The following is a 27,848-nucleotide window of genomic DNA, read 5'->3' on the forward strand; positions in this document are numbered from 1 at the left end:
AGAATAGATATTTCTTTGCATTTATTTAGGAACTAGCCTGAGTGCCCGGTGTTGCCCGGGTGTTTGGAGGTGTGTGTTGAGCAAAAAAAAAAAAAAAGAAAAAAAAGAATAAGCGAACTGTTTAAATGTTAAAACCTTTTTTAAAAATCGAAAAAACGAAAACAAAAAAAAAACAGCGATCGTGATGGAAAATAAAGACTAAACGAATGAAAAAATGGCATAAATAGCACTGTTTAAATGTTAAAACTTCTTTTAAAAAATCGGAAAGACAAAACCAACAAAAAAAAAAAAAACAGCGATCGTGATGAGGGAAAAAAAAATGGGAAAATAAAGAAATAAACAAACAAAAAATGGCATAAATAACCCTGTTTAAATATTAAAACGTGAAAATTGAAAAAAAACAACAAATGCCCGATATGTCGGTGCGAACATGAAACGTTAAGACAACGATGCTGTCATTATAACCACTACTCTATGATCGCGTGAGTGAAGTAACATTGTTTTTTATTGTGTTTAAACCAATTCAAGAAAGAACGTTTTTTCGCGGATGCGTGTTTGGTTAAATTGTCATGCAGTAACAATTTTTTGCTACCCTCCCTCATCGTGAATGTCAATTTCTACAGGACATAATTGACCATTTTTTTCTAATTTTCACATATTATTCGAATAAGACATTGCCCTTTCAGATGGTACCGGTTTTGACCCAGTCCAATGCCGCCGAGAAAAGTTTTAGCGAGACATACATACATACATACATACATACATACATTTAAACAGACAGGTGAGATTTATATAATAGACTAGCCCGGGTGTTTGTAGTTGTGTGTGAAAAAAAACAGGTGCCTGTGAAAAAAAAAAGCCTTGACGATGCGCAGTTGGAAAATAGTAGAGTGTGAAAAAAAACAGGTGCGTGTTTTTGATTGACGTGATGGCGATAGCTATTCAACAGTTAGCATTTTGTGCGGGACAGTTTTTAATGAGGTCAATAAATCGGTTTGTTTGTTTTTAAAAACCCGCTCCCTCGTCTCGAAATGAAAGCTACCGTCTGATATGACGAAGTCGACATTGACCAAACGTTCACTGGCTCTGGGCCTGTGTGGATTTATTTGCTTCCCCACTGAGCAAATTAGGCACAAGGCCGTTTTTTAATGTGGAGAGAGAGGGAGGGGGGAGGGAAAGGGGGATCCTGCTCCTGAGAGGTGGGAAATGGGAGCTGGATAGTAACTGTGGTCGTAGGGTGATCCCTACCTTGACCAAGTTCAGATATGTGGGGTTACCCCCACATATGGTCTTTGCTAGTCATAGCTGGTCTTTGCTTGCAGCATCTGCCGGAACAGATGGTATTTATTTGCTCCCCCACCGAGCAAATTAGGCACAAGGCCGATTTTTAATGTGAGGAGTGAAGGGAGGGGGAAGGGAAAAAGGGGACCAGCTCCCGAGAGGTGGGAAATGGGAGCTGGTTAATGGTCAGGCATGTGGGGTTGCCCCCACATCTGGTCTTTGCTAGTCATAGCTAGTCATAGCCTGCAGCATCTGCCGGAACAGATACTACACTTTGATCTTGTTTATATATTTTATTGAGAAAGAAAAAATTGAACATAAAAAACGTACAAAAAATTCAATTCAACAAAATTAGGCACAAGGCCCTACAAGAAATTGGGAGGGGGAGGGTACAGGGTCTTTTTGACTACGTAACAGATGAGACTTTGAAGTCTTACTCTTGACTGGCAACATTTACCAAAATACCTCAATCACTCTGTGGATCCTAATCTAACTAATAACCCCAGCGTTCAATGTAAAATTTAACTATGTACAATTTGTATATTCATTTCTGTATGTTGTGTGTGCATTTTTTTTTTTTTTTTTTTTTTTTTTTTTTTTTTTGTGTGTGTGTGTATGTGTGAGAAAATAAAGTTCGATTTCATTAGAAAGAGTTCTTGAATTAATTGGCATAAAATGTTCGTGGAGTGGGAAAAAAAAAAAAAAAAAAAAAAAAAAAAACTAATGAAAATGTTCATTTCAAAAATAAGGAAAATCTACTAATGTGTTGTTAGTAAGACCCCCCCTGTACTATTCTATGTGGCTAGATCCCCCACTGTTTTCCGGGGAACCGAAAACAAGCAGAGCATCCCTAATGGGGTTTGGGGAAGTCGCCTTAATGGAGGTGGGAGAAAATAAAGCAACGGATGGAGGGGGTAGGAAGGTGACCTCTGAGTAGGGGGATGATCGGGGGCATCAGAAAATAAAGATGAGGAGCAGGGGGGGTTGGGCAGACTCAGAGGTTCTCTAATACCAAAAAATAAAATCAGGAACAGGATCTCATTTGTACCACCAGTCAAGAGTTACTTTACTGAACTTATAATGCTAACCTAGGCGGGATGGGTTCCGTAGGACCCAGCACCGCCCATGCCATGCCTAAGGAGGGAACACGTATTGAAACTTGGCTCCTCGACGGATGCACAAACTAGTGCTGTGCACCCACCTCTTGTCAAATTCCACTCTAGGCAACCTCTTCCAATCGCATCTGATCTTTACTTTAAGCAAATGTTTAAAGTAAACGATCAGATCCCGATCAGGAACAGATGTCCCTTCGTGGACCAACTTGAGGCGCGCGATCCAAATGGTCATGCGCGCTACTGCTAGGATCGCCAGGAAAACCAAACTTTCCTCCCTGGGGAACGGCGGCTCCATGTTGTACACAAAAGTTCCTACGTCGAGATCGAGCAGACACTCGGCATCGATGCGAGCTGTTACCCCCTCGACGTACCTTAATAGGGGCTGTATCCGGCTGCAACTAAAAAATGCGTGCTCGATTGTTTCGGGCTCGCGTTCGTCACAGCACGGACAGAAGCGGCTGGTATGTTCTTTATACCGGAAAAGTACGTCGAAGAGGGGCAGCGCATTTCGGACCAGTCGCCAAGTCAGGGAGAATTCCGAGTTATTCAGAATCTCCCGTCCCGGCGCCCAACGCCATTGAGAACGGACAACCTCCATCGACCATCCCATCCGCCTACAAAGTGGATCCTTCGCGGTCCCCTCCACTAAATCCCGATACAGTTTCTTCCTTGGCTGATCGAGGACATTGGTCCCCGGCAAAGCTCTAAGAGCGGTTCGGCATTCGGAGAAGAACTTGGACTCCCCCTTCGGTTTACGACGACCTTCTACCGAAGGGTTGGGTTTGAGGTTGGGAAACGAGTTCTCAACCACAGGGACCCAAGGAGCGTCTCCTTCAAGCGAACGACCCAGGAAAGCCAATCTCTCGGCGTTTCTATGACACAAGAGACTGGGCTGACCCAGGCCTCCCTCGCTCGGATTTTGAACACAGACCTCTCTGCAGACATAATGCTTACCCTCGTTCCACAAAAGTGAATCGAGGCGCCCTTGTAAGCGGGTTAGTCGTTCTGCAGGGAGAGGAAGTACAGACAAACGGTAAAGGATGAGCGGAAAGACGTATGTAGCACACGCCTCCGCCCGACCCTTCAAGGACAATTTCCTTCCAATCCAAGTCTTTACTGACGATTTGACCTTAGACTGTACTTCCGACCAATTCTTTTCCAGCTGAAGTCCCGGTCCAAACCAGACACCGAGAATGCGGACCAGTCCATCGGTCCAGCTGAAAATACCTGGAAGCGAGTTTACCCCGGTCCAGGCCCCCAACCGCAGGCCAACAGACTTGCTACGGTTGAAGATGGCCCCTGTTACTTCTTCGTATCGAGCGAGCGCCTCGACCACCGCTTGAACGTCCGTGAGGCAAGACACGAACACGGTGACGTCATCGGCGAACGCGGAAACCCTGGCTCGTGTGCCTCCAGGGAGAGCTATTCCGCGCAGGACTGGTGTAGCCGCCTCGTCCCTTAACTTGCGAAGGAGGGGTTCCAACGCCAGGACATACAACAGAGGCGACAGCGGACAACCCTGTCGCACCGACCGAGAGACAGCGAATGACTCCGACAGCTTACCGTTGATCTGCACCGCTACCGTCGGCCTGTCATACAGAACAAAGATCCACTTGCGGAAGTCCGGATTAAATCCGGCGGCCTCTAGCACAGATCCTAGGAACCGATGGTCGACCCTATCGAATGCCTTGGACTGATCCAAACTGATCAGCGCGGCTTCGGCGTCGTCTTCTGTCCCCTCTATGATCGAGCGTATCAAGTGCAAATTGTCTTGAATCGATCTCCCCTTCACAGCATAAGTCTGGTCCGGTTCGATCAAGTCAGTGATGACAACCTGCAAGCGATTCGCAAGAATCTTTGCCAAAATCTTTAACTCTGTGTTTAGCAGAGTCAAGGGCCTAAAATCATCAAAGTTTTCCCTCCCACCATGCCGTTGACCTTTCCTCAGCAATGTGATCACACCCTTGGTCACCTGTCCAGGGATGGAACCCTGGGCAAACCAATGGTTGAACATATCCTTCAGAATAGGGACCAACATGGGCGACAGCCTCAAGTAAAACTCGTAGGGTAAACCATCAAGCCCCGGGGATTTGTTATAGCCGACCTGCTTCAACGCAGTAATGACCTCATGTTCAGTAATAAGACCATCACAGCTAGCCGCCCGAGCCGCCGTGAGGCGGGGCGAGTCAGCCAAATAGCTGCCAAACTCATCAACCCTGAGTCCGGGTAGTTGGGTGAAGCGCACCGATAGATGCTCCCGAAACCCCTCGCAGATCTCCCGAGTCGATACTAAGGGGTGTCCTTCCAGGTTATGTACTTTACGAATGTACCCATCCGAATCGCGCCTTAAAGCAGCCTTACGCTCAACAGCGTCAACATTCACAGCCTCGTTAGAAACTTTCTTTAACCTAGCCCTAACTACTTGACCTTCATACCGCTCGCTAGCCAAGCGGTTGAGATCTTGTTTAGCTAGTGCTAACTCTAGGGGGTCCCCCCCCCTCCACCGCCCGGGTCAGCTTATCCTCTAAACGCTTCTTTGCCTTAGCCTTATCTATCGCGAGGCGTTGGCTATACTGGACAGAGAAGCGCCTAATTTTGGCCTTGAGACTAACCCACCACTTACTCCCTGTAACCGCCCCCACTAAAGCCCGCTGAATTAGCTCAGTGACCTTCAACCGGTAGTCCTCCAGCTCCAACAAGGTGCTGTTGAACTTCCAGTATCCGGCCAGTTTAGGCCTAGCACTTAAGCTCAAACGGGCCATAACAAGTTTATGGTCCGAGTGTCCTAGCAAGTGGAACGTGGGGCAAGATAGGAAGTCTACATCGCCTCTTCTAACTAACATCCGATCCAAGTAAGTGCTTGGATGGGAAGGCACTACAGGATGCCACGTCCACATCTCCTGCCCCGGATGATCCAGACGAAATCTGTCGACGAGATCGCACGAGGCCATCAGGTCAGACAGACTGCTGTCACACCACGCCGACCCGCTAGTCCCCCCGACCTTATCTATTTTGGGATCAAGGATTGCATTCCAATCCCCCATTAAAACTAACCGTTCCGGATCCACTAAGAAGCCCTCCAACCGTCGAAAAAAGGTTGCCCTCTCTACAGCAGCATTGGGAGCATAAACAGCAACAATCCGAAAAACACTACAATTAACAGCAACATCAACAACAAGCGCCCGCCCGTCCTCGCCTGCGTGAACAACATTCACCGACGCTGACAGGGTGCGACTTACTAGCAAGGAGATTCCACGACTATAGGTATTGCCATATGCTGAGTAGACATCGTAATCGTTTACCAGCACCTGACAATCCCCGTCACAAATAAAGTGGGTCTCCTGGATAGCGGCGATATCTACCTTGAGGGACACCAAGTCTCTCACAACGCGCGAGGCCTTGCTTCGACACCTGATGCCCCTCACATTCAATGTAGCCAAGTTCAAAGACATGATCACTTACCTCAAGCACTGTCACAGACGGGTCTGAAATCCTGGGCAGTGAGGACATGGCAGGCCTGGCCAAGGCTGCCGGTTAGTAAATCCGATGAAGGTGATCCATCCTTGGCCACGCCCCCCACGTCCAGGGGGAAGGTTAGTTTGAGTGCCCTGTATAGCGATGGGTGTACATACATGGGGATTCTACCCTCACATTTAAAGAAAATGTTGGTCAGTGAAGGATGGTCCCTATCCACCAGCTGCTGGCCTGGGATCGCATTCTTCGCTGCCCTAATCATTGCCCACATTCCTCCAGTCCTAGCGTCCTTGTTGACCCTAACGAAAGTGGTCAACAAGGGAGCGTCCTTGAATTTAGTGGGGTCTGTTACTAGGTCTCCACCGACTTTTTCAAAGTTTTTAAGTTTATTGTACCGGACCTTCTGTTGTCCTTTAAGGTCCGGAGCCGGTTGGAGAGGGTCTGTTTCACAAATCCTGCTTCCTGGCAGGAAGGGGAGCTTTTTGGTCCGTTCAGTGCGGACTTTGGGAGTGGGGGAGGGGATCTCTTTTGGTTGATGGGGAGGCTGAGCGCTTGGGGAGGGGGTAGCCTGCTCGTTTTCTTCTTTTTGGCTCCTGTCACGGGATGAGGGGCGGGAAGAGTTTCTTGGGGCCTTTATAGGAGAGGGGGAAGGTTGTTCAGGTTGCTGGGGTGTTGGGATCACAGGGGGCTCATCCTGTGTTATTGTTGCGAGGGAGTCCTTCTCAGTCTCAGTGGGGGTAGGAGGGTTTGCACGTGTCTTGCGGCTTTTCCTCCTCCTGGCCCTCCTGATCTCTGTTGCGCTCAGGGCCATAGAGACTGTTGTTGTCTCTTCCTCTGCCTCTGACGCGGCCTCCTCCTCAGATTCTGGTAGTTTCCTCTTGTTTGAGGAGGAGGGTGTCTGTGTGTCCATTTTCTCTGTCTCGCTCTTCGGTTGTTCTTGGTCTTGGGTGACTGTCTGCAAGGATGGCTGTTTGTTGATCTTGCCTTTCTTTACGACCGTCACCCAGCCTGTCGGTGCCTCTGGAGGATTTGCGGCCGGCGCGGGATCCGCAGCTTGATTTGTTGTCACGCTTGTTCCCGCCGCTTTTGTAGGCTTCTTCCCTCCATTCCTCTTTGGACAGTCCTTCGCCATATGCCCTTGTTGTGTGCACAGCCAGCAATGGGGCCTCCTCCCTTCCACTATAAGGGAGAGTGTCCACTCTCCGAACTTGAGTGTGGCTGGGATGGCGTAGAATCCAGCCTTGTCCAGGACCATCTGTACTTTGTAGTCCCCGGTCATGATGTTTCTTAATCCGCGGACCGGGGTGACTTCCTCTACGTCCCCATACTGGCTTAGGATAGCCCCCAGTTGTTTGGCCTCCATATAGCAGGGGACGTTTAGAGCAGAAACATTTGCTCTCCTCTTGTTCATATAGATGGGTTGGAGCTTTATGTTCCTGCTCTGATGGCAGGTCCTGGACAGCCTGACTGCGTCTTCGGAGGTGGGGAGCAGAACATCCCACTGTGCGTAACTCCTTCTACAGATGTAGTTGGCGGGAATGTTCTGCTCCAGCAACACGTTCATCATGGTGTCCTTGTTGACGCCCGTCAGACCCCTTGTCTTGGTGTCTGAAGTTATCAGCGAGAGCACTCTTTTCTCCAGAACTTCCACTTGACCCGGGAGGGGTTGGATGTTGTTCCCCTGGGTATACTCCTTGTAAGTGGAGTCGAAGAGTGCTCTGTAGTCTTCGGGCGTCAACTTCCCTTGCTGCTCTTTGGGGCCCCATGCCGGTCCTCCATCCTGGTGGGTGTCAGCTGAACTCGGGTTGGGGGGCGTAGCTGGTGTTGTGGGGCTCTCCATTGTTATGGGCATTTTTGGTTTCGGAACGGGGCCGTTGCCAGGCAAAGTAGGCCATTGTGTCTTTGGCGTTGTTTCGTCCTGGCTTGGTTTGCTCTCCGGGCCGCTCCCCTTTCTTATTTTCTTCCTTTGCTGGGTGGCTGTCCCCTTGGGGGATGGAGGTGTCTCCCCTTCTGGTGCCGTGTTCCCAGCTGGAGCCTTGGTGGGTACTGTCAAGGGTGTCTCTCCTTCCAACTTGCTTTTGTTACCACTGGCCGGAGAGTCACCCCTTTTCCGTATTTGGTTCTCTTGGGGAGTGTTGGGGGGCCAATCACTGTCTTCCCCGCCGAATAGTGAGCAGATGGAGGCTATTACGTCTTCATCCAGCGCCTCGGTTTGGTCCGCGGTGCTGTTTTCCTCCTTTTCTGTTGGGGAGTCGCCCTTTGGGGGAGCGGGGGATGGGTTCCCCGGTCTTCCTCCCTTGGTTCTGCCGTCCTGGGGTGCAGCTGGTTGGCTGGGTTCTGCACTTTCCCCAGCTAGTGACTTAACGGCAGCTTTTTCCGCTGGGTTGCCCTCGTGGGGAGCGGTTGCAGGTGCTTTTCGGGGGGTCGCCGCGGGCTGCGGCCCTACCCTCCCGCTTTCTTCCAAGGTCGCCGCGCGCCGGGGCCCTACCTTGTTTCCTGGCGCCGTCTCGCCGGGAGATGCATCAGCTCCCTCACATAGGGAGTCGTTAGCAGTTGAGATGCTGCGCATTTGGGGTGACGTACCCCTCCTGCCTGGCATCGTGGCGGTTGCACTGGCCGCTGGCGCGGACCAAAGTGTAGTAGGGGAAAAGAAAACCCAGGGGAATGGAGGGGGAGGAGCGGACTTTGAAGAAATTAGAGTTTTTGACTTCCCCTCACGGGGATGTCGGGTTAGCAGCTCAGATCCCCCCGCGAGGGGGGAGAGCAGAGAAGAAAGACGCAGTGGGTGCTAGCGGGTCAGAGTGCCGCGTCGCAATTAAGAGAGAGAGGGGATAGGCATCCCTGCCCACAGAGGGGAGCAGAAACGAAGCACCCGCCCTACCCCACGTCACCCTACCCACTAACTTACCCCAACGGAAGTGAGAAAGAGAACCCTGTCTGCTCGATCCACTGGGAGAGCAGCGAAGATAGACAAAGTTTGGGCCTGGCAGGTCAGAGTGCTGCTCAGGCAATTAAGTGTGGAGAAATTAGACCATCCCAGTCTCGAGAAGTGAGACCGAAACGAAGAAAAAACCACATGCAAAAACAACAAATGAAAAAAGAAGGTCTCAACTACCAGCGATAGTGGTGTTGGTCCCGAGATTCCAGTCTCCCAAAAGAGGGGATCGGTTTCCAGGTCCAAGCTCCCACAAATGTGGAGTCGGTCCTCTAGGTCCTGACTCCCCAAAGGAGGGGGTCGGTCCTAACTAACAAAGGTTAGTAAGAAAAAACACCTTAACCTAGCCCGAAAGCCCGGTGGTGGGTCAAGTTTAGTAACTGAGAGAACAGATACTACACTTTGATCTTGTCCCGAAGACACTTTGATCTTGTCGCCCGGACCCTCGAGGGGGTCTGGGCCTGTGGATATTTATTTGCTTCCCCACTGAGCAAATTAGGCAGGAGGCCGTTTTTAATGTGGAGATAGGGGGAAGGAGGAGGGAAATGGGGATCCAGCTCCCCAGAGGAGGGAAGTGGGGGCTGAATTAGAAACTGTTGGTATGAAGGGTTGCCCCTTCAGTGACCAAGGTCAGATATGTGGGGTTACCCCCACATATGGTCTTTGCTAATCATAGCTGGTCTTTGCTAGTCATAGCTTTGCAGCATCTGCCGGAACAGATGGTATTTATTTGCTCCCCCACCGAGCAAATTAGGCACAAGGCCGATTTTTAATGTGAGGAGTGAAGGGAAGGGGAAGGGAAAAGGGGACCAGCTCCCGAGAGGTGGGAAATGGGAGCTGGTTAAAGGTCATGCATGTGGGGTTGCCCCCACATCTGGTCTTTGCTAGTCATAGCTAGTCATAGCTTGCAGTATCTGCCGGAACAGATGGTATTTATTTGCTCCCCCACCGAGCAAATTAGGCACAAGGCCAATTTTTAATGTGAGGAGTGAAGGGAGGGGGAAGGGAAAAAAGGGGGACCAGCTCCCGAGAGGTGGGAAATGGGAGCTGGTTAAAGGTCAGGCATGTGGGGTTGCCCCCACATCTGGTCTTTGCTAGTCATAGCTAGTCATAGCTAGTCATAGCTTGCAGCATCTGCCGGAACAGATACTACACTTTGATCTTTGACGCCCGGACCCCCGAGGGGGTCTGGGCCTGTGGATATTTAGCCTTTCGTCCCCGGCCTTGGCATTATCTACTGCCAAGACCTGATTTGGGGTACGAAAGCGCTTAGGCACTATGGCCAGTAAGGGGAAGTGGGGAAAAAATAGGGGTCTTTCTAGTCCTTAGCTAGACTTGCGTTGGATAGCAAGTACTTTATTGTAAAATCTACACTAGAGTTTCTATCACGCACTATTCCGCCTAACATTCTTACCAGGACCTACTTAAAATAACAGCTCCCCAGCTTACGGGATGGCGGGTGACATTCACGCTATGAAGAGGAAAAAGAAAAAACATATAACATATTTACAAGTAAAACAAAGGAAAAACATATTTACAAACTAAGGCATTTTTTTTTTTTTTTTTTTTTTTTTTTAAATATATATAATGGGGGTGAGATGATGGGGAGGGGGGCAAACTAGAATACACCCAAAAAAGAAAGAAAAATAAAACAAATGAACAAAATGCCTATGGGGGCGGGTTAGTAAGGGGACCCTCCCTACCTAATCGCTGGTCTGTCATGTGAAACGCCCACTGTCTTCCAGTCCACTTCCCCCGGGGGGAAAAGAGGTGAAAGCAAGCAGGTCGTTCCCTAGAAGGGAGTGGAGGACCTAGGGAATTGTATGAAAAAATAAATTAGGGTTGGGACAACAGGGATGGATGGCGTCTTCCAAGATAAAATACGTGATGGGCAATAATAGGCCTGGGACAAAATAAAACAAGTGGACTTTTGGGCATCTTTGGAAGCTCTCCTAGTGCCAATCTAACAAAAATAAAGAGCTATGGGAACAGGATCAACACGCATACTACCCTAGTCTAGGCCCTACAAAAAGCACAAGCTATCCACTCTTGGTGGTTACATTCCTACCTAGCCTAAAAACTACCCATCTTATAAGGTAAACCTTATATTACAATGTCTTTTGGGGCTGGGTTCCGAGAAAAAGAAACCTCAGCACCCTAGGACCAATACCACTAGGGTGGAAACACGAACTGAAAACTAGCGCCTCGTCGGATGCACAAACTAGTGTTGTGCACCCATCTCCTATCAAAGTCCATGCGGTGCAATCTTTTCCAATCACATCTGATTTTCGTTTTAAGTTGATGCTTAAAACGAACAACCAGATCGTGATCAGAAACAGATCGCTCCTCATGGACAATGTCCAGACGTGAAACCCACGTCACTAACCTAGCCACTGCTAGGATCGCTAGAAACACCAACCGTTTCTCCCTGTCAAACGGCGGGTCCTCATTATCGACAACGTACGCTAAATCAAGTGGCACCGACCGCTCGGGGTCGATGCGAGCCGTTACCCCTTCGACATACTCCCAGAGACTCCGCACCCCGCTGCAAAGAAAGAACGCGTGTTCTCTCGTCTCCTCCTCATCTTCATCATTGCAGCGTGGGCACGGGGGATAATAATATTCACTATCCCGATCATCCCTGGCTAGTTTGCCGAAGAGTGGCAGCGCGTCCCGGACTAGCCTCCACGTAAGTGAGAACTCTGAGTTATTAATATGGCTACTGGCAGGCGCCCAACTCCACAGCGAGAGAACTTCCCCCCTCGACAGATGCAGCCGCTCCACCAGCGGGTCTTTCGCAGTCCCCACCACTAATTCCTCATATAGCCTCCACCTAGGCCGTGCAAGGTCACTGGACCCCGGTAATGCCCTAAGGGCGGCTCGGCATTCGGTCAGGAAACACCTTTCCCCCGCCGGTCTTCTGCGACCTTCAGCGGCAGGGTCGGATATGAGCCGTGAAAAGCCTGTTCCACGACTGGTATCCAGTGCGTTTCCTCCATCAGTGTCCGACTCAGGAACGCCAATCTTTCTGCGTGCTTGTGACTTTGCAGATCGGGCATCCCTAAGCCTCCCTCGCTAAGTTTCTGTGTACAGACCTGTCTACGGACATACGGCTTTCCTCCCATCCAAAGAAGTTTGAACAGGAGGCGCTCTAAAGCCTTACAGCGGTCCGCAGGCAGGGGAAGAACAGATAAACGGTAAAGGATCAGAGGAAACACGTACGTAGCACATGCCTCCGCGCGACCCTTCAAGGACAATCTCCTCCGAATCCAAGTCCTTACTGACGACTCGACCTTAGTCTGTACTTCCGACCAATTCTTGTCCAGCTGGAGGTCCGGCCCGAACAACACTCCGAGGATCTTTACTGGGCCATCAGTCCAGCCGAACGCACCTGGAAGCGAGTTTACCCCGGTCCAGGCGCCCAACCGCAGGCCAACGGACTTGCTACGATTGATCACGGCCCCTGTAACAACTTCATACTCAGCGATCGCCTCTATCACCGCTTTGATATCGATACGGCGTGCAACAAACACGGTGACGTCATCGGCGTACGCGGACACCCTGGCAAATTTGCCGCCAGGCAGAGCTATGCCGCGTAGGACTGGTCTCGCCGCCTCATCCCTTAATTTGCGAAGGAAGGGCTCCAATGCCAGGACATAAAGCAGAGGCGACAGCGGGCAACCCTGCCGCACCGACCGGGAGACCCCAAAGGACTCCGACAACCTACCATTTACTTGCACCACCACCGCGGGATCACGATACAGGGCGGAGATCCACTTGCGGAAGTCCGGACCAAAGCCGGCGGTTTCCACAACAGCCCTCAGGAACCCATGGTCCACCCTGTCGAACGCCTTGGACTGATCTAAATTGATCAGCGCGGCTTCCGTGTCGTCTTCTAACCCCTCTAAGATCGTGCGAATCAAATGCAGATTGTTCTGAATCGATCGACCCTTCACAGCGTAGTTCTGATCCGGTTCGATCAAGTCGTTGATAACAACCTGCAGTCGGTTCGCAAGAACGCGGGACAAAATCTTGAAATCTGCGTTAAGCAGAGTAATGGGTCTATAGTCGTCTAGATTCCCCCCTCCATGTTGGTTCCCCTTCTTCAGAAGCGTGACCACTCCTTTGGTTACCTGCCTCGGGATCGAGTCCTGGGCAAACCAGTGGTTAAACACGCCCGTCAGAAGGGGCACAAACATGGGCGACAGCCTCAAGAACAGTTCGTAAGGTAAACCATCGAGCCCCGGAGATTTGTTGCGGCCAACCTGCTTCAACGCAGTAATGACCTCACGCTCCGTAACCATCCCCTCGCAGCTAGCCGCACGGGCCGCAGTAAGGCGGGGCGAGCCAGCTAAATAGCTGCCAAACTCCTGGCCGCGGAGTCTGGGTAGTTTGGTGAAGCGCTCCTCCAAATGTTGCCGAAACCCATTGCAGATCTCCCGTGCCGACACAAGAGAACGCCCTTCCAGGTTTTTCACCTCCCGAATGTACCCATCCGAGCCGCGTCTTAGGGCGGCCCTACGCTCAACAGCGTCAACGTTCACGGCTTCATTGGAGACTCTTTCTAACCTAGCCCTAACTACTTGACCTTCATATCGCTCGATAGCCAAGCGATTGAGGTTTCCCTTAACTAGAGCTAGTTCTAGGGAATCCCCCCCTTGCCACCGCCCGGGTTAATCTATCATCTAAGTGCCTTTTGGTCCGAGCCCTTGTTAACGCGAGGCGTTGGCTGTATTGGACACAAAAGCGCCTAATGGTAGCCTTAAGGTTAACCCACCATCTACTCCCGGTAACCGCCCCCACTAACTCCCTCTGAATTAGTGTCGTCAGCTGCTCCCGGAAGTCGACCGACTCCAATAAGGAGGCGTTCATCTTCCAGTAGCCAGCCAACCTAGGCCTATTACCTAATTTCAAACGGGCCAGCACGAGTTTGTGGTCCGAATGACCTAACCAGTGGAACGTGGGACAAGATAGGAAATCTATATCGCCCCTTCTAATTAACATCCTGTCCAAGTATGAACTTGCACAGGCGGCCGAGTTAGATTGCCACGTCCACATCTCCCTCCCGGGGTGATCCAGACGGAACCTATCGACCAGATCGCACGAGGCCATCAGGTCAGACAGGCTGCTTTCACACCCCCCCGACCCTCTAACCCCCCCGACCTTATCTATGCTGGGGTCCAGGATGGCATTCCAGTCCCCCATTAAAACTACCCGCTCCGGACCCGAAGAGAGAAACACCTCCACCTCCCGAAAAAAGGAAACCCTCTCGCTGGGGAAATTAGGCGCATAAACTGCCACGATCCGAAACGCGCCGCTTTTAACGGCAACATCAACCACGACCAGCCTCCCATGAGCATCCGTGTGGACAAGTGTAACCGTCGCAGACAGAGTGCGACTTACTAGTACAGAAACCCCCCAGCTCCGGGGGCTGCCATATGCTGAGTAAACATCAAATTCGTTCACCAGCACATCGCAGTCCCCGGCCCCAACAAAGTGGGTCTCTTGTATGGTGGCTACATCTACCTCAAGGGCCACGAGATCCCTCAGCACGCGAGCAGCCTTGCTTCGAGATCTCATGCCCCTCGCATTCAAGCTAGCTAGATTTAAGCTCGATTCCATGTTTCCACTACCTAGTAGTATTCGCCTACTAGGGGTCTAAAGTCCTCGGGAGAAAGGACGCCGAAGGTCTGTCCGAGACTGCCCGTGAGCAGATCGGGCGTAAGCCGCCTGTCTCTTGCTAGACCCCCCACGTCCAAGGGGAACGTCATTTTAATAGCTCTATAGAAGGAGGGGTGAACGTAAACTGGGACCCGTCCCTCGCATTGTTTCGCTATTTGTCCAAGTGATGGGTGCTCCCCATCGACCAGCCTGAAGCCCGGGAAAGTGGTTCTTCCAGCCTCCAGCATTCTCCAAAGAGCCTTCGCTCTTCCTTCCCTATTTGGCCTAACAAATGTGATCAGGTTTGGGGCGTCGGCGAAATTTCTTGGATCGGTAACATCCTTCTTGTCGACTATCCTCAATGTTTCTAATTGTTTGAGGTTTTTCCTCTGGGTCCCGTTGAGGTCCGACACAACGAGCTCTGCCTCGCAAAGACGCTCCCCCGGCCAGAAAGGAAATTTTCTGGTCTTCTCCGTCCTGGGGGGCGCCTTGTCCTCTTCGTTCTTCCTTTCCGCCGACACCGCTTCTTTTTTGTCCGGAGCTGCTTCTATCTGCTCCGGGGTGTTGAATAGGGGAGGGGTAGGCTGAGCAACTTCCTGGTGGGGTGATGCTGGAGGCTCAGCTTCATTGTCATTCTCCATGGACTCAGGGGGAGTCTCATTGATTGTCTCTTGAGGAAGCTCCTGGGGGGTTTCTTGGGGAGACTCTTTCCTCTCTCTTTTCTCCTTTCTTTTACTTTTCGCCTCTGCCTCCTCCCCCTCTGATTCGGAGGAGCTTGTTTGGAGCTTCCTCTTTGCTGTCGCCGCTGCTGCCATTGATGTTGTTGGCCCCACCTCCGTCTTCTTTCCTTTCTTCGCGGCGACTTTGTTCCATCCTTCCTCCCCCTTCGTCTTTTCTGGCATCTGCCCATCTTCCGCCGGCTTTTCCTTCTCCTCTGGTCTTCTTGCTGTTACTTCCTTCCGCAGGGGGCAGAAACGGGCCATGTGCTCAGGCTTCAGGCACTGCCAGCACAGCGGCCTCCTACCTTCAACTATTATTGCCATGTTCCAACCCTCGCAAGTTAATAGGGCGGGGATCAGGTGGAAGTTCTTCCTATCCACTCTCATATATATCTTAAATGTCCCCGTTAAGATGTTCCTGGGGCCCTTCACCAGGTGTACTCCTTCTACTTCTCCGTACTGGGACAGGGTAGCTCCCAGCTGATCCTCCCCGACAAAACAGGGGACCCCCATCACAGTCACCAATGTCCGCCTTTTTGAAAGATACTCTGGCCTAAGTCTAATATTTTTACACGTGAGGTCTCCCTTTGCCCAACTCATCGCCACCTCCCTTGACGGCAAAAGGAGATCCCACGTGGAATTGTATCTCTTGACCAGATACTGGGCCGGGATCTTCAATTCGCCCAGTATCTCCAACATCTTTTCCAGGGGAACCCCGGTGAGCCCCTTTCCAGTGGCGTCAAAAGTTATGAAGGACAGTGTTCTTTCTTTGATTTCCTCCAGTCTTCCAGGTAGGGGCTTGATCGTATTGCCCTCTACATACTCCCGGTACTTATTCTCGAAGAGATTCTTGTAGTACTCGGGAGTCTTGGTGTTGATGGCACCACTGTCCTTCCTTCCCCAGGCTCCAGACTTCTCGGGTTCCCCTGGTGTACTGGTCCCGGCTGTCTGCTGCAGATTTTGCCTCTGTGCTGGGGTGATTGGGGAGTCGTCACTTTCGAGGGCTGGCCAGTCCGCTGTGCTAGCTGGCGTTGTCACTGGTGTCGTTTGTGATATTGTGTTTTTAGGTCCCCCCATCCCTGAGGAGCACCCATCAACCACAATGACGTCTAACGATTTTGCCCTTCTGAGGTCTCCGGTTTCCACTTTCTGGGGGCTGCTGGCTTCCGACTGCGATGGCCGAATGGCTGCTCCGTCGTCCAGGATCCACCATTTCTTCACAGGTCTTTTCCTCCTGCCGGTTACTGCTTCTCCACCAGGTGTGCCCTGGACGAATTGTCTCCATGCAGCCAAATCCTCCTCCCTCGTGGTGGCGACCATGGTTTGGGGCGTTGTCCCTGGCCTGTCCAGGTCCACCACGGCTGCAGCCCCCGTAATCGAACTCGACCCCCCGACGTCTCTAGGGATAGCAAACCCTGGTACCGCTCTCGAACTGGGGGTGGCGACCCCCGGGACCGTCCACTGTATTGGAGCACCACCGGGTGTGGTGCCCCCCGTCATCGGCACGGGGATATCCCCGAAGGTGATATCCCCAGGTATCGGCACTAGGGTGTCACCGGGTGTGACACCCCCCCCATCTCGGCACTGGGGTGCCACCGGATGTGACACCCCCCCTTCTCGGCACTGGGGTGTCACCGGATGTGACACCCCCCCTTCTCGGCACTGGGGTGTCACCGGATGTGACACCCCCCCTTCTCGGCACAACACCAGGGGCGTCCCCCATGGTTCTAGAGGCAGAGGCCTGCCTCCTGGTTTGCTGGCCCAGTGCCTTTCCCCGACCCGCCGATTTGGAAGCTAGAGGGCCTTCGCCGCAAAAGGGCACGTCGGTTACCTCTAGTCCTGCCGGCTGCTTAACTCGGTTCAAGACACTGGACTATCTGCAAAGGAAATGGAAAGCAAAACAATTACAATGCCTAAAGGACCACACACCCAAAGAAGGGGTCGGTCCTTATTGGCAGAAACAAAAAACGAGAACCCAAAAGGGTAATCGCCAGGTGCGTCCAGCTAGTCAAAGCATACAATACTACACTTTGATCTACAAGTGGCGGCGGGCCTGTGATTAGAGTCGAGTTTTGCTTTTTGTTTATACCGAAAACCGAATGTAACGCGTGCCGATGCGGGAAATTTGGAATAATTAACGTTTGAAAGTCAATAAAATTAAATAAACAGGCGAGCTCCGTGGTTAAGTGTGAGATATTACAATTTATAGATGATATAAAAAGTTTTAAGAAGTTGCGAACCGAGCGAGCGTTTCTCTGAAAGAAGCCTTTTGTGGACATCGAGGAAAAGCGTACATACATACATACATACATACATACATACATACATACATTTTCGCTTTTATATTTATAGATGTTAACTTAAGAATTTTATAACAATTTAGTTGACAACTTAGAAATATAATGACATGTAAAAATATCAGGTGATTATCTTAGTGAAGTTTACTAATGATGTCATTTAGAGGGGGGGATGGTCTTTTTGAGATACATGGAAATTATTTAGTGTTTAGAGTTTGAAGGAGACAGACAAAGGGTCGAGTTGACCGGTCATAATGTCTTGAAGCACCTGGAGGAGCAAGGGGTCCAATGCCTATCAAATGTAAGGAACGTAGGGCCAGCGTTGCAGCTTTCCAAGGGGTAAAACTCTGGAATAAAAAGTTGCCGAAAATAAAACCTGAGGCTCTGTCGTTCTTGGGGAGAATTTATACTGCAGCTTTCCATCAAGAGAAAACTCAAGATGAACCAGATATTTTTCCCTGATTGACCAGATGCTGAAACATTGAATAAATGTTATTCGTCCTTTGTGTTGTAAAGATATTTATGCATATTATTGTCCTGCCATGAACTGTATTTAAATGTACATACACACACAATGAACTCTAGATTAGACGATCACACGTATATACATCCGCATACTCTCACCGCTATACATGGAAACGAGTTAGAGAGAAAACAGTTCTTTGAAGGAGAGAAAGAGAGAGAGAGAGACGGTCGACAAACTGTGATGGCTCTGAGCAGTCCATCCATCCATAGCCCTTGAGCCCCTGGAGGGGCATAGGCCATCTACAACTTTTTGTTGATGCTTTTTTAGCGACTGAGTTCTTTTTACGGGGTGAGGGTGCTGGTCCCACGCCCAACCTTCCCAGAAGGTACATACAGCGCCTAGCCTTCTCAAATGGTCACCCATCTGGTACTGGCCAGACTCAACGTTGCTTATCTTTGGTGATCTGGCGAGAACCGGCGTGTCCACGTGATTGTGCCGTACGCGGCCCCGAGCAGTGGAGGTCAGAAATGGCGATAGTCAGAACGTAATAAAAGGGGGAAAAAAACATCTGGAATGAAAAGTTACCGAAAATAAGACCTGAAGCTGTGACGTTCATGGGGAGAATTTTCATTGCAGCTTTTTGTCAAACAAAACCCAAGAAGGACCAGATATGCTCCCCGATTGGCCAGATGCTGAAACCCCAAATAAGTTTTATTCATCCTTGGTGCAGTAAAGGTAATTATGTATAATATTGTTCTGTTATGAAGTTTATTTAAATGTACACAACGAACTTTAGATAGATGATAACATGTATATATACACTCGTAGACAATCTCACCGCTAGATTATAATCGAAACTCATAAATATGTACACAATTTACATCTCCCTATGTTACACAGACTCCCACAACATTACATTATTAATACATTTTATTAAATGAGGAATCATTTTTAGTTAAAATTCGAGTATTGTTTTTAGATAAACCTGACATCAGGTCAAATCAGGTGGCCATTTCGTTTTTATTTAGCTTATTCATATAATGTTGAGAATTCCAAACGTTTTTTTTTTCTCAATTTTGTATGCATAATACTAACTGGATTTTAAACGGAAATGATACCTCATTTAGTAATAACAACACAAAACCATTTCTAGTCTATAATACAGCAGTGTTTCTTGCGTTCTTCTCTGACCGCAACCTTTAACGTTTACGCAAACGTCTCTCTTTACAGTTTAAATCTTTTTTGTTCATAGTTTCAGCAACAAGCAGGCTTGGACTTGAAAGAGTTACATTGACAAAAATACTTGAAAGATTATAATTTACGTGACTAAACGATATATTTAGGAAATTAAATCCTATTCCACTCAAATAAATTCTTTTGAGTTCGAAAGCAAAACACACACTCGAGTCAGATTATTTTGTGTTCTTTCTTTTTCCCCAAGAACAAAACATTTGCTTTTTCACAAAAGCGGCGAGTCAGCATCCCAAAATAAAAAAGTCTTTTGCTAAGCAAAAAAATTTTGTCATTTGATGTTACCAACAGGGCCTACATTTGCATAATTTTTTTATTTCTTTGAAAATCATTCCAGACTAGACATGAAGCCAATTGATGTAAGAAGCTAAGAACAACATACTACAGTAGAACCCCAGAGTATGGCATTAATCTATTCCGGGGTTGGGACCGTAAGGTGACATTGCCGTATGGCGGGACCTAAGCAAAATTTTAAACAGTACATATTAAAAATTAGTAAGAAAATACTGTACGATATATAATACACATGTATATAATCAAATAACATTTTAAATAACACCGTAAGACGGGGCAAATACCATAACCAGGAGCCGGAAAAACATTGTTTTCCACATCGTAATCTGAAAAAAAGTATCCTAGGGCCACTGTATTCCGGGATTCTACTGTACTCCAAGGTCAAAAGCTTGCCAATGATAAATGTTAGAAGGAACAGATTCTGACCCATAAAACAGCAATTCTTCCCTCATGCAATTTGAGGACTAAAGGACAAAGTAAGGAAAGCAAGAGTTACACGGTTGCCAAAATTAAACCCAAGATCCATATTTACTAGTCTCTCTAATTGCATTATTCTTGTATCAGAAAGGTTCCTGGTTCCACATGTCAACTGTGGACGCTTATAAACTAAAACTTTTGGGAAGATCGTTGTAAAGAATAGTTTCATGAGAGAGGGTCACTATTGTAAAAGCAGGAAGGCAATGAGTCTTATATCAGAGATTATGACAGTTCTAATGTTTGAAGGATTTCAGTCAGAGAAAGACAAAGATCACCGTGAAATAGACAGGGACACAGAAATCATGGAAACAAGGATGCAACAGGCATTATTTGTTGACCATACAGAGTTTAGCGAGATTTGGAGAAAAAGCAAGCTATTGAATAAGGACCTGAAGAAGTCCTTCACAGAATGGAAAGAAACAGAGTGCAATGAGAATAAGAATGTGAGGTACTGGAATTTGTTTCGAGATGAGTTGTATCCAATCTTGAAGGATCTTGCACATTCTATTCGACAAGGCAATTGCCATATTGGCATATGTTCATTTCAGCCTTTCCTACGTGCATTGCTTTTGTTCTTTGGATTTGATCGGATAAACATTTTGAGTGGTCACATGACCACCTGTGCCCGATGGTTTCAGAAATACAATGCTGGTAAAATTTGCTATTAGTTTCATAGTTTTGTCTTTTGAAACGTTTAGTCAATTTTATTCCAGAAATTTTTGTCTTCAATAATAATTTTCATGACTTTCCCCTTATGCCCCGTTTATTATGAGTGCTTATCATCAGTTTTACAGGAAGCGTTTTCAAAATGGGGTCTTGGGTATGACCTTAAAAGACATCCAGTAGTAAATCTCCATTTGAGAGCTGTGGGAAATGTGGAGTTCTCTCTTAGTTAACATTACTCTCAGGTTCACTTTGGCCTGCAGTGGTAATAACTGTTAGGGCATCTGGTGCTACCAGATCAGGCTGTCCGAAGATAATGGTTTCCTGACCAAAAGCCATTGCTGTTTTCCATCCTTTCCCTTTGCAAAACTCAATCATGTTATACAAAGTTAAAAGCAAAAACAATTTTCTTGCACAAAACAATCAAATCAAATACTATGAGTAAATATTTGAAGACATAAAAACTTTTTCGAAAATGGTTGATATACTGTAGAACAAAAACAACCAACAACCTTTCACAATGGTGACTTTTTTCCCCCCATAATGTGGCATTAATCTTTCTTTCGCCGTTGAGTTTAACATATACTACCAATGTGTAGACATTACCAGAGGTTGAGATTTTGGTGTTAGTGCATTAACACATACACTTCTTATTTACAACAATGCATATGCACATATATGCACTTCCCTTCTTGTGAAACAGTTCATATACGTGTACTTCTTACTCACAGCAGTATGTGCACATATATGCACTTCCCTTCTTGCAAATCAGTGCATACACATGCACTTCTCGCTGACAGTAGTATGTGCACATATATGCACTTCCCTTTTTTGCAAAAGAGTGCATACACATGCACTTCTTGCTCACAACAGTGTGTGCACTTATATGCACTTCTCTTCTTGCAAAAGAGTGCATATACATGCACTTCTTGCTCACAACAGTGTATGCACTTCTCTTCTTGCAAAACAATGCATAAACATACACTTCTCGCTCATAACAATATGCACACATATACACTTCCCTTCTTGCAAAACAGTGCATACACATGTACTTCTTGCTCACAACAGTATATGCACTTATATGCACTTCTCTTCTTGCAAAATAGTGCATACACATGCACTTTTCGCTCACAGTAGTATGTGCACATATATGCACTTCTCTTCTTGCAAAGCAGTGCATACACGTGCACTTCTCGCTCACAGCAATATTGCACTTATATGCACTTCTCTTCTTGCAAAACAGTGCATACAAGTACACTTCTCGCTCACAGCAGTATATGCACATATATGCATTTCTCTTTTTGCAAAAAAAGTGCATACACATGCACTTCTTACTTGCAGCAATGCATATGCATATATGCACTTTCGTTCATGTGAAATAATATATACACATGCAACAATAGAGATGAATTTTTATTACTAAGAAACATTCCCATCTCTACAACGTGAGACTAGTGGTGGTTGGGGGGGACGAACGTCCTGCTTTGTCCTGTCGTAAAACTAAAATATGGCATTTTAATTTGTCCAGATTTCATATATATTATTATAAAGTCATGATTTCAAAAGTAAAAACAAAAGTATTTGGGTTCGATCAGCTAGAATTGAAACCGAAACTGTAGCATTCAAAGCTTGTGACGTTACCACTGTATCAACATGACACACATATGAACTGATTAAAAATTAAAAATAAACTAAGATAAATGTACAAAATTTATGACAATTCTTTTTTCAATTTTAACCCTTTCTTAACCTATTAAATCTATTTTAACCGGCTAATTGCCCATAAAAGAACGGTCCATAAAAAATCCAATCATTTGAGGCCCCTAGCACCGCGCTGCGACTTTTAGCTTCGGAAGAGATAGAGTTTGAAAATATGGAGACAGAATGACAGACAGACAAACACTGTGCCTTTTATGAATTAAAATACCTTGAATGTATCTTACCTGCATTGAAGATTGAACCTTCAACTTCCAGGAGGGTATAACTTTACAACTAAATTTAGTACTGGATCCACTACTACCCTGAATGCCCGGCATTTTCCGGGTGTTTTGGAGGTGTGTCTTGAGCAAAAAAAAAAAGGAACGTCTTTGCTGTTGCGTCCATCACCAAACCGGAAGTGATGTAGGTTTAAATTAAGGCTAGATAATCAAAAAGAGGGTATGACTTTCAAAAATATCGGTGAAAAAAGCGACCCGTCCCTGTAGAAAAGTGCCCAGTTGAGGGTGAAGGAATTAATGTTCTTGGCCAAATTTTCGATATTTGTCGTCCAAAGGGTCGAGCTTCAAAACGATACTGATCTCGTGAAAATCCGTCGCCTCTGTCAAAAGTTTTAGGCAGACATACAAACATACATACATACATTTAAAAAAACAGGTGAGATTTATATTATAGACTAGCGGGGGGTACCCGGCGTTGCCCGGGTATTTGTAGGTGTGTGTGTATGGTGACTGAGCCTGAACACCTGCGCTACAGCGACAATGTTAATGTAAGAGTGATTAAAGTGAGTAAAGTCAAGGAGGTTTGATTGACAGGTCGCCACTTGATGAGGTCATTGCGGGAGCGTTACGATGACAGGGCAGTTTTTAGTGTTTGTTTACTTTGTTTCACTACAGGATCGTTTTTTTCATTTAGTGCGGGGCAGTTTCGGCTTCCCCAAAATGATGGGAGGGGGGGGGGAGACCAGCTCCCCATTGAAAGAGGATTGTCCATATTGAATAGCAATTGTCTGATAAAAGGAAAAACCGCATTGATCAAAACTGATTGCTTTTGGCCGTTCCCGGTGAATCGCTCTGGGAACGATGTAACAACCTACATATTAGTTTCGCTTTTATTATACAAAAAAGGCAAATCTACACGCGACGATCGAAAAATGTTGAATATTTAGCTTTCGAAAGTCGGGCAAATTAAATACACACGTGACCCCAGTTCATAACTTGTAGATACTATGATTTCGATGTGATATAAAAAGTTTCAAGAAACTGCCGAAAAAATCCTTTTGCGGACATACACAAAAAGCGAACATACATACATACACACATTTTCGCTTTTATATATATAGATGTCATGAGTCTTTGCAGACGACACTCAAAACACAATTGCAAATTCAAGCATTTTATTTTTTGATCCTAGCAAGCATCAAGCAGTGCCAGGATGTAGGGTGTGGTTTCAGCCCCTTTTTGCTTTTTTGAAGTAGAATGCATACACTTCTTGACCTAGTGTGACTGGCATCATCATCATCATCATCATCATCATCATTACTTTGCAGCAGTTACCTTGTTTGCTCTGTCAGGAGCAAGGGGATACGAGAGGAAAGGCTCTTTGCCCAGTTTACGTTAGTTCAAGTTTGCCAGTCTTTGGAAAAGATGCAGGGCTTCGTGCTCCATAAAAATTGGTTTTGATGTTAAATATTATGTTCTGGATTTTTCTCCTTTAGGAAAGACATTTTCATTTCATTCTCAGTTAATTACAAGGCAACAAGGTTTTATCAACTGGGAAAATATTAGTCTCAAAGGACTAATGAAAGAAACTGGTTGTTTTTTGTTTTTTTTTAGATATTTTTCTGTAAGTAACTGTAATTAAATTTGCCGGCCTCTCAGACAAGAAAATGAGCAGATTATCAGCACACGTGTTCTCCAGGAAAGTAACTTAAGGAAAGAGACAGTCTTGGAAAACAATTCAACCGAAATTCCCTTCTCATAAAGGATACTATTATTCTAAAATAAAAAAAAAAAAAAACGAAACAAAAATTAGAACCAGAAGGTTCTAGAAGATTAAGAAAGCATCTCTCAAAGAAAAAAACTAAAAAAGAAAAGAACATTTTTAAAGATCCTTTTTGCATGTTTCTTTCCTTTCAGGATTTTAAGTATCAAGTAAGATTGTTTTTTCTGTATCATTATTTTTAAAAGGGACCACGAATATTTTCCCGTTGTAATTTGTTACTACTGTTTGGATGATAAATGTAACTTTGTCATTCCAGGTGATAGAATTAATTCTAGAATTAATCTCTCAATGAGAAACCCCATATTTTTGTATGTTCTATTTTTTTATCTTTTACAATTGGTACTTGAGGTTTATTTTGGTAACGACACTACAAAATACGTTACAAATTACTTAGGACTTCTATCCGGCCATGGCTGATGGAACAAGAGCCTGGTACCCCCATGAATTCAATACAGTGTTCTGTTCAAAATCGGTTCAGATTCCCTGAGTTTGACGGAAAGCTTCTTAAGTTCGTCAAGATATACTTGAAGGTCAGAGGTTACATGGACTAAATCAGTGTGGGAATAACACCCAAGATGAGAACATTAGTTTGAAGAATTCAAATAATCCAAACAATCAATCCTCATCTCAAAAATTCAGAAATAGCAGGCACGTTTGACACCAATCAATCACTACAAATATATCTGGATATATAGCAAGTGCTACGACTAACACTTTTTTTAATAAAACGGTTTTTATAAAATTCAATATTTTACATAGATTATATATATATATATATATATATATATATATATAAATTACAAAAGTCTATATTTCAAATTTCATGATGTTGACCAACTTACAATTTATTCCTTTAATTCAGTTGACATTTACACTTCTTGACAGTATCTTCTGTTTCATATCACAAAGTTATTCACTTAATTAGTATATCAATCAATGAATCTATTTTATCCTTAACTCATCAGAAAAAATATCAACTATCAATCCCCCCTCGCCAATCTTTCACGAAAAACACCCGTCTAGCTGAATCCACTGTGAAAAATTTCCCCCACTCTATATCTGTGCCTAAATCAAAACGCGGATTCCATGAACAAAGCTTCTTTCTTAGAACTGCACGCCTATGGAACTCTGTTCCGTCTGCCTGCTTCCCTCCGGACTACAACTTGGTTGTCTTCAAGTCCAATGTTAACAAATTCCTAATGAACCGCCCCCTTAAGTAAACATTTCAGCAAATCTCCTCACTAACGTAATGTACTTGCAATAACCCTTATCCCTGAGTGGCTTCCGGGCCTTGATAAGTGGTGATCACTGTGTAAAAAAAAAAAAAAGAAAAAAAAAAGGAAATAAAATGCGTTTGGGCATGATTAAAAAATGCGAAAATTGGAAGAAAAGCTGCAATTACCTTATTATTTGCTTACATTATGCCATTTTGAACTTAGAAAATTCGATTGATATTTGCTATTTCTTCTGATGAGTTAAGGGCAAACAGATTCATTGACTTATATAATAATTTAATGAATGATTTTGTGCTATGAAGCAGATACTGTCAAGAATTGTAAAAGTCAACTGAATTAAAGGAAAAATTGTAAGATGGTCAACATCATGAAATTTGGAATATGGATTTTTGTCATTTATTCATTATATGCTCTGTAATTGCATTGCGCTTCTTAAATAAGGATTGGTATATATGAAAAGGAAATATAAGTGAATAAAAAATATTTCCACAATATATATATATATATATATATATATATATATATATATATATATATATATTAATTATATATACTAGTGGGATTTGTGGAAATTCCACAGAGAACTCATTCATATATAATATATTGATGTTTGCATTCTGTAGATGGTCAGTGTAAATGGAGATGCTCTGATATTATTGTAGCTTTTTTAAAACGGCCAAAGTATTTATCTAAGCTAGCGAGGACGCCCGCTTAAATATGATATTTCCACAATATATATATATATATATATATATATATATATATATATCAATTATATATACTAGTGGGATTTGTGGAAATTCCACAGTTGACTCTTTCATATGTAATATATTGATGTTGGCATTCTGTGGATATTCAATGTAAATGGAGACGCTCTGATATTATTGTAGCTCTTTTGTTAAAACTGCAAAAGTATTTATCTAAGCTAGCAGGGAATCCCGGCGTAGCCCAGTTGTAAAGTACATTTAAAAATGATATTTTAATTCTTGCAGATTTTGTATGTATTATTATAGAGTTAATGTTCTATCGATTTTTATATATTATAAAGTTGCGATTTCAAAAATAAAAAAAATATATATCCATATGACTTGGGTGCATCAATTTGAATCAAAACCGAAACCAAAACTATGCAAAATCCGATCCCGCATTTTGCTAATTCCTGCCCTCTGATGAGAAGGAGAGTATTTCTTCGAAACTCCGCGGATTAAGGACTATCCACTTATCTTGTGCTTCCTTTTTAAAATTAAATATGTTTTTAACTCTTTTTCAAGATGTCTTTTAACATGTTTTATTAATCACTTGTTCATATATATATATATATATATATATATATATATATATATATATATACAAACTTGAGTTCTTATATATATATATATATATATATATATATATATATATATATATAGAACTTGAGTTCTTTCAGCTATAATCGAAACTGGAATCAAAACTTATGAAGAATTTTTGATAAAATTATTCATAAAAAAAATAGATTACTGAAGTGCCATCAGCTATAATCAAAACCAAAATCAAAACTTATGAAGAATTCTTGGTAAAATTATTTATTACAAGAAATGGAAGTCCATAACAATTAAACGACAGTCACACACGCTATTCTATTAACATATAGATAAAAACAGCTTGCTTTGAAAATATTAAATAGGCCGACACCTGGTGTGAATGTGGTATTATGGGGACTGAAAGCTCTAGCTAGGATTAGCTTAGTCAACAAAGATAGTGACAGAGATGACCATAATCCCCTCCCTATTCTCTGATTAGCCTTGTGCCTAATTTTGTTTTGTCGACATTTTGTTTTTCTAAACATTTTGTTGTCAGAATAAAATATATAAATCAAGGTGTAGTAGTGCCTGTTCTTTTTTTAGTCAGAGGAAAAGAAATCATTTTTAGCAAATTTTATTTTATTTTGCTCTATCCAGAGGGCCCATTTTTGGAGAACTGGCTATCTCTCTTTTTTATTTATTTATTTTATTTTATTTATTTATTTAATTTTATTTTTTTAATTTATTTATTTTACTTATATATATATATATATATATATATATATATATATATATATATATATATATATATATATATATATATATATATATATATATATTCGAAACTCCGCGGATTAAGGACTATCCACTTATTAACTGTTTCCTTTTCAGATTAAATATGTTTTTAACTTTTTTTCAAAGTGTTTTTTTAACATGTTTTATTAACTATTTGCTCTTTATATATATATATATATATATAT

At 45.0% G+C, this 27,848-nt stretch overlaps 1 protein-coding gene across 14 annotated transcripts in view; it reads left to right on the plus strand.

The window, feature by feature from the left end:
* Window positions 1–27,848, plus strand: part of LOC145255641 (protein-L-isoaspartate(D-aspartate) O-methyltransferase-like) — a 149,330-nt gene that overhangs the window by 16,595 nt on the left and 104,887 nt on the right. The window lies entirely within an intron of this gene.

This window comes from Euprymna scolopes, chromosome 31, assembly GCF_053919585.1.
Source record: "Euprymna scolopes isolate OS-2025 chromosome 31, ASM5391958v1, whole genome shotgun sequence".
Taxonomy (NCBI): domain Eukaryota; kingdom Metazoa; phylum Mollusca; class Cephalopoda; order Sepiida; family Sepiolidae; genus Euprymna; species Euprymna scolopes.